A 12821-nucleotide genomic window follows, 5' to 3' on the forward strand; every position below is an offset into this window, starting at 1 on the left:
GATACATATGAATATTTTTTTGAATTTATTTGCCTAAACAGGATTTCGGTTGACAAAATATTATACCATAAATGTAATGATTGTTTGGCAGGAACTGAGGTAGCCGTACATGATCAAATGAAGTTTATTTAATCCTATGAATTTCCATGTATTTTTAACTTTTGGTTTTATCGAGTAACTGAACAATAAACTTTATAAGAGTTTAATTCTTTTTCACAATATATATATATAGTAGCAAAAGTACCCGGCGTTGAGTGGGTTCAAAAACAGCCTACAGAAAATGGACTCGGATTTATGAAAGTATGTAGGTTATGAAAAGGAAGGGTTGTAAAGAGATAGCTTCGAATTTGGAGGTATCAAAACCAAAGCAAAATATGATGAAAGTAAAAATAAAATAGATAAACCCCATAATTTATTATACCATACCTGTTCACACTGAAACACTTATCACAATATTCTGTGGATCTATATTAAAAAACCTTGTTACACTTTGTGACATATTTCTATTCTACGGAGGTCAGGCGCGAACGAACACCCCATAATTTTATTATCCAACATTTCTTCAAACTGAATAATAATTATCAAAGTATACAAACGCAGATAGGTATTAAAAGTCTTTATTAAAGTTTGTGCCTATTTCTACTCTATGGAGGCCGGGCGCAAACGCAGACCCCACAATTTTATTATACCATCCCTATTTAAGTTGAAACATGCTTATGAAAATATTATTATTTACAATTATATCAAAAACACTTGTAAACTTTTTTTTTTAATTTTTTTATTTCCATACTTTGTGGACCAGGCGCGTACGCAGACCACACAATTTTAATGAATCATCATTATGCCAGATCAAACATACCCATTCCTGTGTCTCAATACATCTTCTATCATTATATGTGATCAGTTTTCTATAATAGTCAACCATATAGGAGTTTATTAGTGACCAGACACACACACAGACGATAAGCTTTTTATATTATATATATATATATATATATATATGTGTGTGTGTGTGTGTGTGTGTGTGTGTGTGTAATTATTTACTACAATAATTATTAAATATCTACAGACACTAGTGTTTCCTCCTTGCGGAAATCATCATTGCGGCGTGTCAGGATTAACACCGATCGATAGATTCGAACCCGGCAACAGAAGCCATCTCTATCTTCATTAGCAAGAACCGAATACAATCGGCCACCGTTAACCGCGAGTTATACTTTGGAAATTTAAACATTTATTGTTTTTAACGTTATCAGAATGATCTAGTCATTATATGATCATCTGCTCATAAGAGCTAAATTTACCGAATTTTATTTAAACTGAAAGTGCTCAACGATGAGAAATTAGTTTCCTAAAGGGGCTGACATAATCATTTACTATAATAATTATTAAATATTTACAAGCGCAAGTCGCAGCAAAAATGTGGGGGTGGTAACGACTGTTTGTAAATATCAATCAAATGTTCGTAGGCATTATGGTCTACCATAGGTGAAGTAATATCAAATAACGACAAATTACTGAGAGAAAGTATTATATTATAAGCAAAATGCGACATTATTTATCGATTTTTCTTGTTTTTGTTATCGACTCTTCAAAGCATTTTCTATTTAATGGTATGTATGCAATATTGGGCCCACTAAAAAAAAAGTATTAATTTATTTTAAAATATTAAAAAGACGTGTTTGTCGGAAAAAATCATGAATATATATATATATATATATATATGGTTATTAAAGAACAATTACTATTCAAAATTCAATGAATTTTACACTTGAAAACACAAAAGACGAAAAATTAAACGCATTGAAAATTTCGTGTTAAACCTTATAAACTTATGCGTGCAGGGTTGCTTGCTTTATCTATAATTCTTCCACGCCCCAAAATACAATATATTTTGTTCAGTTTCGGTTGATTATTTTTAGCATATTTTTAACCACAGAAAAATAAGGGGGGGGGGCTAATAGACAAAAAATATATAAATAAATACCGATTATGAAAGAATGTACACTGTTATAAATTTCATTTTTTAGTTAATAATCGGTGAAATTCCGTATTGATTATATAATTACTTGATTTTAGTAGATTTTTAAAGATATAATACTTACATTCTTATTCCGTTCTAGCTATGCCTATCATATGCTTAGTGCGAAAGAAATATTTTCAACATATAGTTGATTGATTTTCTATCTGGAACAGCATTATGCTGTCCCAACTTTTAATGGACAAGGACATCCGTTTCTGTTTGAATTACAGAGTTACCGTTCTTGAAAATCATTTCTACAGTATTACATGCGACCATCCCTGTCGCGCTCGTGCAGTTTATTGCCAACCATTAATGTGTATGAATGAAATTGCATAAAAGTGTGTAAAAGTGTAATGACTGTCGACCGGACAAACCCAAAGCAAAATCATGTTTGCAAGCTAAATGCGTAGGAGACCGAGGAACAGAAAATCTTAAAGCACGAATACAGACTCGCGTTTAAGCGCCAAAGTTATACCTATGACATTTGCAACATATAGCTGTATTGATTTTCTATCTAGAACAGCATTATGCTGTCCCAACGTTTAATGAACAAGGACATCCGTTTTTTGTTGGAATTACAGACTTACCGTTCTTGAAAATCATTTCTGCAGTAAAAGCAAGAGATGCACCAGTTCAAACCATATTGTTTGCTGAGAGTTGCTTAAAAGATGTAAAGTTATTAGCTAAATGAAAACATTATTAGCACCTGCATAATTGCGTTAACAACATTTATTTGAAAGTTTAAAATGTGGTATGCATTTTTGATGCAGGCTGTATTATTTATTTCCCCCTGATCGATCGTGGAATTTCGTAAAACAGGGCGATTGAACGCCTTCTAAACAGACTTGATAATGCATCAGATCTATTTGTAGAAACCACTGTTGTCAACTTATTTGCTTGGATATGCTATTTTGCTATACAAAAAAATAGGCGACGTTTTGACATTACAGCTAAAAGTATTTCTAGCGTTATTGAATATATGCAATGCAAAAATCAAGAAGTTCTGCTTGTGTTGAAGATTTTAAACATAGGACATACATATATATTTAACAAACGCAGTTTCTTTTGAAAATTTCAATATATTAGGCTGTATGATTTTAATAGAGCGCATATGAAAAATACCAGTAGCAGCCGAAGCATAAATGGCATATTATTATATTAACAGCAGGAGCGGCGCTTAAAAAGCATGCCGATTGGCAAAAGTGCTCGGGTTGCTACTGAGGAAAACGAAAAAAGCCTAGGACACCTCGTGGTCGGCGAGAAACAAAGTGGGCATCGAAGGAATGGGGCGTGTAAAGCGAATGCATGTATGGGCCGGCTGTGGTTAGCGTGCTATCGAAAGGAAGAGAAACCCATTTCAGACTTAGATGGGCAAATACTTTTTAATTGTTTCTTACCTGGACATGAGTCAAACGTTTTAATATGCATATATACATATGCACATAAAGTTACGAACACTAAATAGTGCTAGAGCAAAGCCAGACTGAACTGCTAGTAAATTATCAAGTTGTAGGATTGGATTATGATAATAATGTGGGTACGATTCTTGACATGAGCTAAACTAGTATTATACTTGGAACCTCTAATAGCACAAAAAGGGGAGGGGGTAATGAGTTCAGATACAATTTTATGGCATATCATACTAAATAAGAATACATACTCACTAGCAGGCCGCCCGGCGTAAACCGGTCGTATAATAATAATAATAATAATAATAATAATAATAATAATAATAATAGTATATATATATTTATATGTATAAATATATATGAAATTATATTAAAATTAATACAGAAATGGGGGCATGTGCATGCGAGTACTATGTTTATTTCTGAAGAGTTTACTTTTTGTAAGTGAAAAAACAAATACTCAAGATGAGATTGAAACAAAAACCTAAAAACTTAAAGTCAAATACGATAACTATTACACAAGCTTACCAAGTCATTTACAAAAAGCTTTCAAAATGGGTATTCTTAATACAAAGACTCTGCTATATTTCTCGACCGCGCATGTGCAGTCGTGAAACAGTTAGCAAAGAAATAAAATCCGTTTATCTCCACGTAGCAATTTGCTAATTTTGATGTCTTAGCATCCTTTTTTATCAAATGAAAACAAATTATAGTTCTCAACGTGTCTGATTATCTTATATAAGAAAATTCATGTTTGTAGATAAAAATTCGATGAGTTGAGAGGCAGATTTGTCGTTTAGTTGTAGAAGTTGTCTCGAACCCTTAAGCGATTAATGAGTACCACGTTGTTAAACGAATACAGAAAATGAAAAAATGAAGGATAAAGTTTTAAAATTATTAAATGTGGTTTACTTTACAATTTAAAATTGTATTTGATTATTTTAAACATTGAACAATACAAATAATACGTTTGTTAACAAAGAAAAAGAAACAGAAATAATGAAAGATAAAGTTTTAAAATGATTAAATGTGTTTTATTGTATAATTTAAAAATTTTATTTCATAATTTAAAATTTAAAATTTTAAACATTGAACAATACAAATAATACGTTTGTTAACAAAGAAAAAGAAACAGAAATAATGAAAGATAAAGTTTTAAAATGATTAAATGTGTTTTATTGTATAATTTAAAATTTTTATTTTATAATTTAAAATTTAAAATATTGAACAATACAGACAATACGTTGGGTAACAAAAATAATTAAAAGATGAAATTTAAAACTTCTTGCATTACTTCTTTTTTTTTTTAAACAACGTGATTAAATTAAATTTAAATCATAGGATCACATTTTCAATAATCACGTAAATATAAACACACGTTGTGTACATATAGCTCTATATACCGGTGCCGACCCAACGTGTATCTTTTTCTGATAATAGGGTTCGGGGATATTTGCACAACTAAATCCGCCTTTTGAGAATTGGTCTCACACACATTCTCATTCATGTAGATATATAAATCATTAAAATATGTTCTTTTTTATTATTCAAGTTTCACCCAAAACAAGGCACAGTACCACTTTGAAGCAGGGGGCTACTGTCAAGGACTTAATTTGCAGGGGCATTGTGAAGGGAGGTGAATAGAAAGATGTTTGTTCACATTACACTTGAACTTCTGCATATCAGTACAGGTGGGAAAGCAGAATCCCGGAAGAGAGTCCCAAAGACCTGCAGTTCTGGGAAAGAAACTCTTAAGTAAAAGGCGTTCTTGCATCAAGGGATCGCTACTGTAAAGGGATGAAACTTACTATCTTGTCGGGTTTGTTGGGGATAGTTACGTCGAGGAGTTACAAGTGTTTGCAGTTCGTCAGCACATTCACCAGTAAAGTATTTGTAGAACAGGCAGAGGGATGCAACATATCGTCGATGAGACAGAGGCATAAGCCTAGATGACAGTTCAGGACCTATCAGGTTGGCGACTTTATTTTGAAGCCTCTCCAGGAGCGAGAGACAAGCAGCAGATGCGCTAACCCAGATGTGACAGCAGTATTCCACACATGGGCGAATGGTGGCCCCACAGAGGTACAGGACACTGTTTGATGAATTACTTTTATTTTTCCTCGGATGGGTATCTTGGTGAGAGAGTAATGCATCCATTTCATGCCTGACAACGTTCTTGATCCTAAATTGATTTCGACCGAAGATTACATAAGTTATGTAAACAAGTAAATATTCATAACCTGTTGATCTCTTCGTATTGCCACTGTTGTGTCATTTGGTAATATAGGATTTTTTTTTACTTCTCAATCAATTGTGCTCATTCGGAAAACAGGGCGATTACATACTAGACCTCCTAAGACAGAATCGCCATCGCAACATATTTATTTGTTGAAATATTTCGCATTTTCATTCTGATGCTACACTAAAGTAAATTTATCCTTAGTCAATGGAGGAGAAAACCCATCTATACTGCGTAGGGAAACGTACGCAGAAACACGCACACACACAGACAGACAAGTTCACTTTTATAGATATATAGATATACGAAATCCGGACAAATTAAAACGCATTCAAGTGTATTTTATGGTGGGGCAAACCCGCCACATTACGATTGTTCGGTATATACCGTGAGGATGATGATCTTTTTCCTATCCACTACCTTTTTCACACAGTAGATATGTTACGAATCTGGCATTGCTCCATCGTTTCTTTATAGTAGATGTACAGTTGAGCTTCAGTCTATACCCCAATATAAAAATTCACAACAAATAAGCGTCTAGCTACAATATCGGTCAAGAATTTGTTTCACTCTATATTCGTACGTTATGTGAAAAAATTCTTAAAACATATTTTTCTAGTATTGCTACACATTCAATGCAATACCGTGGCGCTGATTCCCATCTGTATAGAACATTGTCATTTTCGTTTTTAATGTAAATAAGTTTTGTTTTTTTTTGCTCATTATCCTAGATTTTTAAACCCGACTCAAGTTCCATTTCTGATTATCACGGTTTTGTCTTTATGACTATATTTATTAAGCTTGATTTTCCAGTAGCATTTAGGTTATAATAAGCGGCGATCTGAGAAATAAAATGTAGTCATTCTCATACAATGCGATGCGTTCGGAAATAAACTTTACTTTCTCTCAAAGTTATAAAGCCTCCAAAAATAACTGTTTATATGAAACAGTGTGATACTTTATTTAGATCTAAGTCCAAAATCTCAGCCAGGAAACTATATCTTAATTCTATTCCAAATTTGAAAAATTAGTCATACATAAACATATACTACTTAAAAGGGGGAGAACTTGAATGCCTGCTGGGGAGAACTTGAATGCCTACTAGACACTGCCCTCGAGTGTCTAAGGTCTCTCTGTACAGGGGTTTGCCAGAACAACCTGGCATGAGGATACTTTTTTCTATAGAAGTAAACCCTGACCTAATATACAAAATCACATAGCATTCGCAGCCCAAATAAGATCTCCTCACTACGGCTACTCCACAGCTTTTCCGAGGAATGGTGCACCTTCTCCAAGTGATATTACCTCAAGTAATAGCACGAAGCTGGATACTCCACCAGACTAGATAAATTCTTGTCCTAGAATCCAGTAAGACCAAGAGACCAATATGAAAGATATACTACAACGTATAAAAATGGTTAATTGGGGAGAGGAAAATTGTTCTCAATTTATTTACTAACTTAGTGTTTGAGAGATAAAGAACTTTAATAGAACATTCGAATATTTATGTATCTCATATAGAGTTCAAGTGTTAGCCCCAGGTCGTGGCTTCCTTGATTTCTGAGAACTTCGACTGAAGTAAAACTTAAAAGGACCAAAGTGGTGTCGCATTTCTATGAGTTATTTCTATGCATTCATAGACAGCGAAGTTCAGAAGTTCCGTTATCGTAAAGATGTTCGTTTTTGTTTTATGTCTTTGTTGCATTTAACCACTGACTTGCATATTTAAAGCTGAACCAACCCCGTTGGAATTTCGCAAATAATCACTTAAACTGGCAATGCCTTGAAAAAAAAAATCTTCAGGCATTATTTTACACATTTTAACAACACCTACAGCTTTATTTTTTCACAAGACATGGATTACGTGCTGAAAATTATAATTTTAAACACTTGTGGCTTCTTTAATTAATATTACCTTATATATATATATATATATATATATATATATATATATATATATAATAGTACCTTATATATATAATAGTACCTTACATATATAATAATACCTTATATATATATATATATATATGTGTGTGTGTGATCTCACCATATACACTGCTGATCAAAAAAGTTAAGACCACTTTATAATCTTTAAAATCTCATACCGGTGTTTGAGACGTAGTAGTATAAGTTAGTTGAGTTTGCCGTCCTTCAACGCAACACATAACGATTGTTACTAAATAAAAAAAAAGCTATATAATATTTTCGGTTAGAAAGACGAGATAAGTTTTAAATTGTTTTTAATAAATGTTGTCATTTATTAAAAATTAGCCTTTATGCCCGGTGATATCGTGGTGTTTAGAGGTGTTTGTTGAGCAAAAATAAAAATAAAAATGGTAGTAGGCAGGAAGGCTCGAACCAGTGACGCGAAGGCGGAAAAGAATTTGAAAGAAAATCTAAAGTCTTGGCTGATGTTTCCATAACGTGACTAAAAGTCAAAAGCGTTGAAATCAATGGTGACGATGACTTGCTAAAATGTCGGCGATAACAATCTACCCTTCTTTGTACACAACGGCCGGGTTTAAGTTTAAGGATCTAAAGTGTTGGGCCAATTTTTCGATACTTGTCGTCCAAGACATCGGGCCTTAAAATGATACCGATCTTGTTAGGATCCGTCGCCTTTGTCCAACAATTTTCAGAGGCATACAAAGTGACCTTCATACATACATACATACATGATGATGATGATGCTTGCAATGTCTTGTCAGACGAGTGCCACTCCCTCAGGCACTGAAAGTCTATGAGCCGAAAATGACTTTAGTCCTGCCGGCAAAATTCACACGCACAAGCAGACATGACACTGAAGACGGTCACTGGTGTATATACACATATATATATATATATATATATATATATATATATATGTATATATATATATATGTATATATATATATACATGCACGCATGCATACATATATACACATGCATACACATACACATATACAAATAACCCACATATATGCATACATACACATTACATATATGCATACATAGACATACTTATACATACATAAACATATACAAGACGGTCATTGGCATACATACATAAATATATATATATAAACGCAAATATACATATCTACACATACACACATACATATCTGTAAACATACACATATATATATATACATACATCATACACATACATACGTATACAGACACACATGCATACATACAGATATATACATGCATACACATATACAAATACATACACACATATTCATGCATATATCCATACGTACACATATGCACATACATATATACATACACTTACCTACATATACATACACGTACATAAACATGCACTCATACACATATACATACATGCTCATACATACATACACATATATATGCATACATACACATGCATACATCTACATACATCTACATACATACACACATGCATAAATACACATACGCATGCCTATATACATATATGCACATACATACACACACAAACATATATACACATACATATATGCATACATATACCCACATATACACACACATGCACATAAACATACATACACTTATACATAGATACATATAATGATGGCAGATCAATTATTACATGCTTCCAGCATTTCAGCCCTACACGCGTCACAACTTTTCCATAGCAATAGGACCATTTTTAATGGACAAATACTTGAGGGAGTACCTGTACCTGATGGTGTTACGACAGCTCTCTCTCTCGGTTCAAAATGTTGACATCGAGCAACAAGCAAGAGTAAGATAGCCAGCAACAAGTCAAACTGCAGACCAGCTTAATGCGGTACTGGTTTCTCGCTTTATGGTTTTTTAACTCAGAGATTTGCTTCTTTTAGAGGGTTTGCGTTCACCACGGCTTACGGGAGCCCCCTCCACCCCCCATACACATGGAAATAAACACATGCGTACATACAAATGTACGCCGACATACGTATGCTTGTGCACACACATACAAACATAATCACGTAGAGGCACACATATACGCATATACACAACTGCACACACATAGGTACACACACATATACATGCAAAATACACATGAATAAATAGTCCAAATGTCATAAATAGTAAGTGATCAGCACATAATTTTCCAAACAAATCAACGTACGAACCGACGAGAAAACAGTCCAACATGCATACATACATACATACCTAGGTACATACATACATACATACGTACGTACATACGTATATACATACCTGCATTAAAATACAGCTTGGATCTATATTATAAATGCAACTGATTTTTTTTTTCTGAAAAATATCTTGAAGAGTCCTTTCCTGAATATAAATGTTTTACTGTTCGAAAATTTGAAACAAAAAAAAATAATTTCATTTTTAATAAATAACAAGATTTGTTACACAATTTTTGACTCGTCTTATCTTTCTAACTTTTAATCATCATTTATTAGTGTATTTTAAATAACGAATCTTTTTTATGACATACGCGTTCGACAGACGTCAAAAAGCTGTAATCAGACAAACAAACATTATTTTAACTTAACTCTAAGCATTTCACGTCATAACAGGGATTACCTCCGCTGTTTCATACTGGAGGAAAAAAAGAAAAAAAAAAAGAAAATAAAGCAAAAAACAAACAAAAAAACAAATGTTCAATATCTTGAGGATAATTATTATACTATTCAACAATATGAAAAAGAAAAAAACAGTTTAATTTTTAATAAAAAGCAATATTTATTAAAACAATTGCACACTAATCTGGTTTTTCTTATCGTTAAATATTAATAAATAATAAAAAATATATAATTTTTCTAACACATTCACAAAGAAATATCCTACATTTATGCCATTTGACATACTGCCAAAAATCAGAGAGGGCCCAATTAAACTGATTTTAATTAACGAACTCAAGATTCGCCCAATTAACATCAATCGCTTTGGAAGTTATTTTAGGCGACAGGTTTTTAGCTAATAATCTTACGCTGGTTCATGTATCGAAGCAAATGTAATTATTTTTTTAATGGTTAGACATGTTTGTTTTACAAGAAAATAATTTAAAAATATATATATTCAGCACGTAAACGATTTCATTTATCTATATACCGCCCTGAGATTACTCGTTCGTATCTAGAAAAGAATACTCGTCATATACAGGGTGCCCCACTAAAAAGAGGCTCAGAATATCTAGCAGAGGGGAGGAACATCCGTTTATTGTTTAAATTGTATGTAGCATTGACTAAATTACCTGCAATGTTATAAAAGATGCTGGAAGTGTTCCCCGTTAACATCTATGCATTTCTGGGCACGTTTACCAAGGTTTCCAGATACTGCCTGTAGATCTTCTCTGGTGATTCTCATGATAACGTTGGTAATGTTCTCCTTTAGTCGGTCTAGATTTTGAGGATTACTTGCATAAATTGTTGCTTTAAAGTCTTCCAAAGATAAAAATTACATGAGGACAAGTTTCGGGGAACGTGCTGGCTATAAACCTTAGCTTATTGTTATCTCTACCGCAAACATATCATGAACTTGTGTCAGTGATCTGTGAAACGTGTCGCATTAAGCGCGATCTTGTTGGAAAAATAATTGCATTTAGTATTGTGGTATAAAAGGAAAGATTAAAGAGATCGGGCTACTTTTAAGTGACCCACCCTATGTATAAAAACAGCGTGCAGTAAAATGTTGTCGCAAATGGATAGTAAACTTTAATCTTACTAAGACTAAGTGTATTTTTTTCACTACAAAAATTTCTAAACTACTTATATCCAAGGCAAATAACACACTATGGGAGAGTTCATGAAATCTAACCTTCAACTTTGATCATGAATTAGTACAATTCCGCAGTGGAAGTGTGCTGGGTCCATAACCTCTTGAGTTGGAAGCCATGTTTATTTTCCGATGGCTAGTTGTTCTATACACTTCCTGGAGGTAACTGGTTTTCAGTAGATAGGTTCTTGAGTAAGAAACCATGTTTAGTTTCAGAAAAGTTTCCGATAGTTAGTTGTTCTATACAAGTCCTGGAGGTGACGGGTTCTCAGTAGACAGGTTCTTAAGTTAGAAGCCATGTTTACTTTCAGAACGGTGTCTGATGGTTAGTTCTTCTATACAAGTCCTGGAGGTGACTGGTTCTCAGTAGACAGTTCATGAGTTTATATTATTTCTTTGAATTCATTATTTAGATGAGTATTATTTATTCATGTTATTTATTGCGAACTATTATCCTTATCTTTTTCTAAGTTGTTTGCCGACGTTTCGAACAACTATTCCTCTGTCCTTCAGTGACCGCAACCGGATAAGAAAAGTATAGAAGTACGACTAAGATATGCGTGTATATGTTGAATGAAGATCACTTGTGTCGTAACATTTTATACTTAAGAATAGTGTTTATGATAAGGACACATATATGAGGGAAGTACAATGTTTTTTGCGTTGTTAATGATAAGACAAAATTACGTACGTGGGTTTAAAATCCCAACACGAACACCAGGTAAAAAGACAAACATACATTTATTATTCACGCTCGGAATATTTCGTAGAACCACAAATGCTACCTCACTGCATTACTAAGATTTCCCTTGACGTCGCTTCCATCCTTACGAATTCAATCCTCTCTCTTCGATCCGCCGATCTCAATGCCCAAAACCTTAATGGTTTTCATTACATATGCTTAATATCTTTGGCATCACTCATCACGCTCACAAACATGTGAATATCGACTTCGATTTTTGTAAGCTCAAGTCAGATAGATTTTCGAATTCCTTACAGAATGTTTTTCTTAACTATAAACAATAAAATTCGATACAAATAACAAGAAAGATTCCACCATTCCAAAAATATCATTTACAAAATACAATTCCTGAATTAATAATAATCATTGATTATCATAAATTCATAAATTAATAAAAGTATTCGATTATCCTTTCTTGTGTTTTCCGGTAACTAACAATCGAACACATGTTTTCAATAAATATTGATAATATGTAAACTTACAGGTAATGGTGTTTCATTCTTACGGATTCATCAGTACAGGACAGGATAATGAATGCTAGTCGAGACCAGAAATGTTATAAGTATGCGTGTACGTTAGTTGCCTGCTATATATATATATATATACATGTATATACATATATACATGTATATACATACATGTATATACACATATATGTACATGTATATACATATATATAATTATACGTATATA

Source organism: Euprymna scolopes, chromosome 42, assembly GCF_053919585.1.
Source record: "Euprymna scolopes isolate OS-2025 chromosome 42, ASM5391958v1, whole genome shotgun sequence".
Taxonomy (NCBI): domain Eukaryota; kingdom Metazoa; phylum Mollusca; class Cephalopoda; order Sepiida; family Sepiolidae; genus Euprymna; species Euprymna scolopes.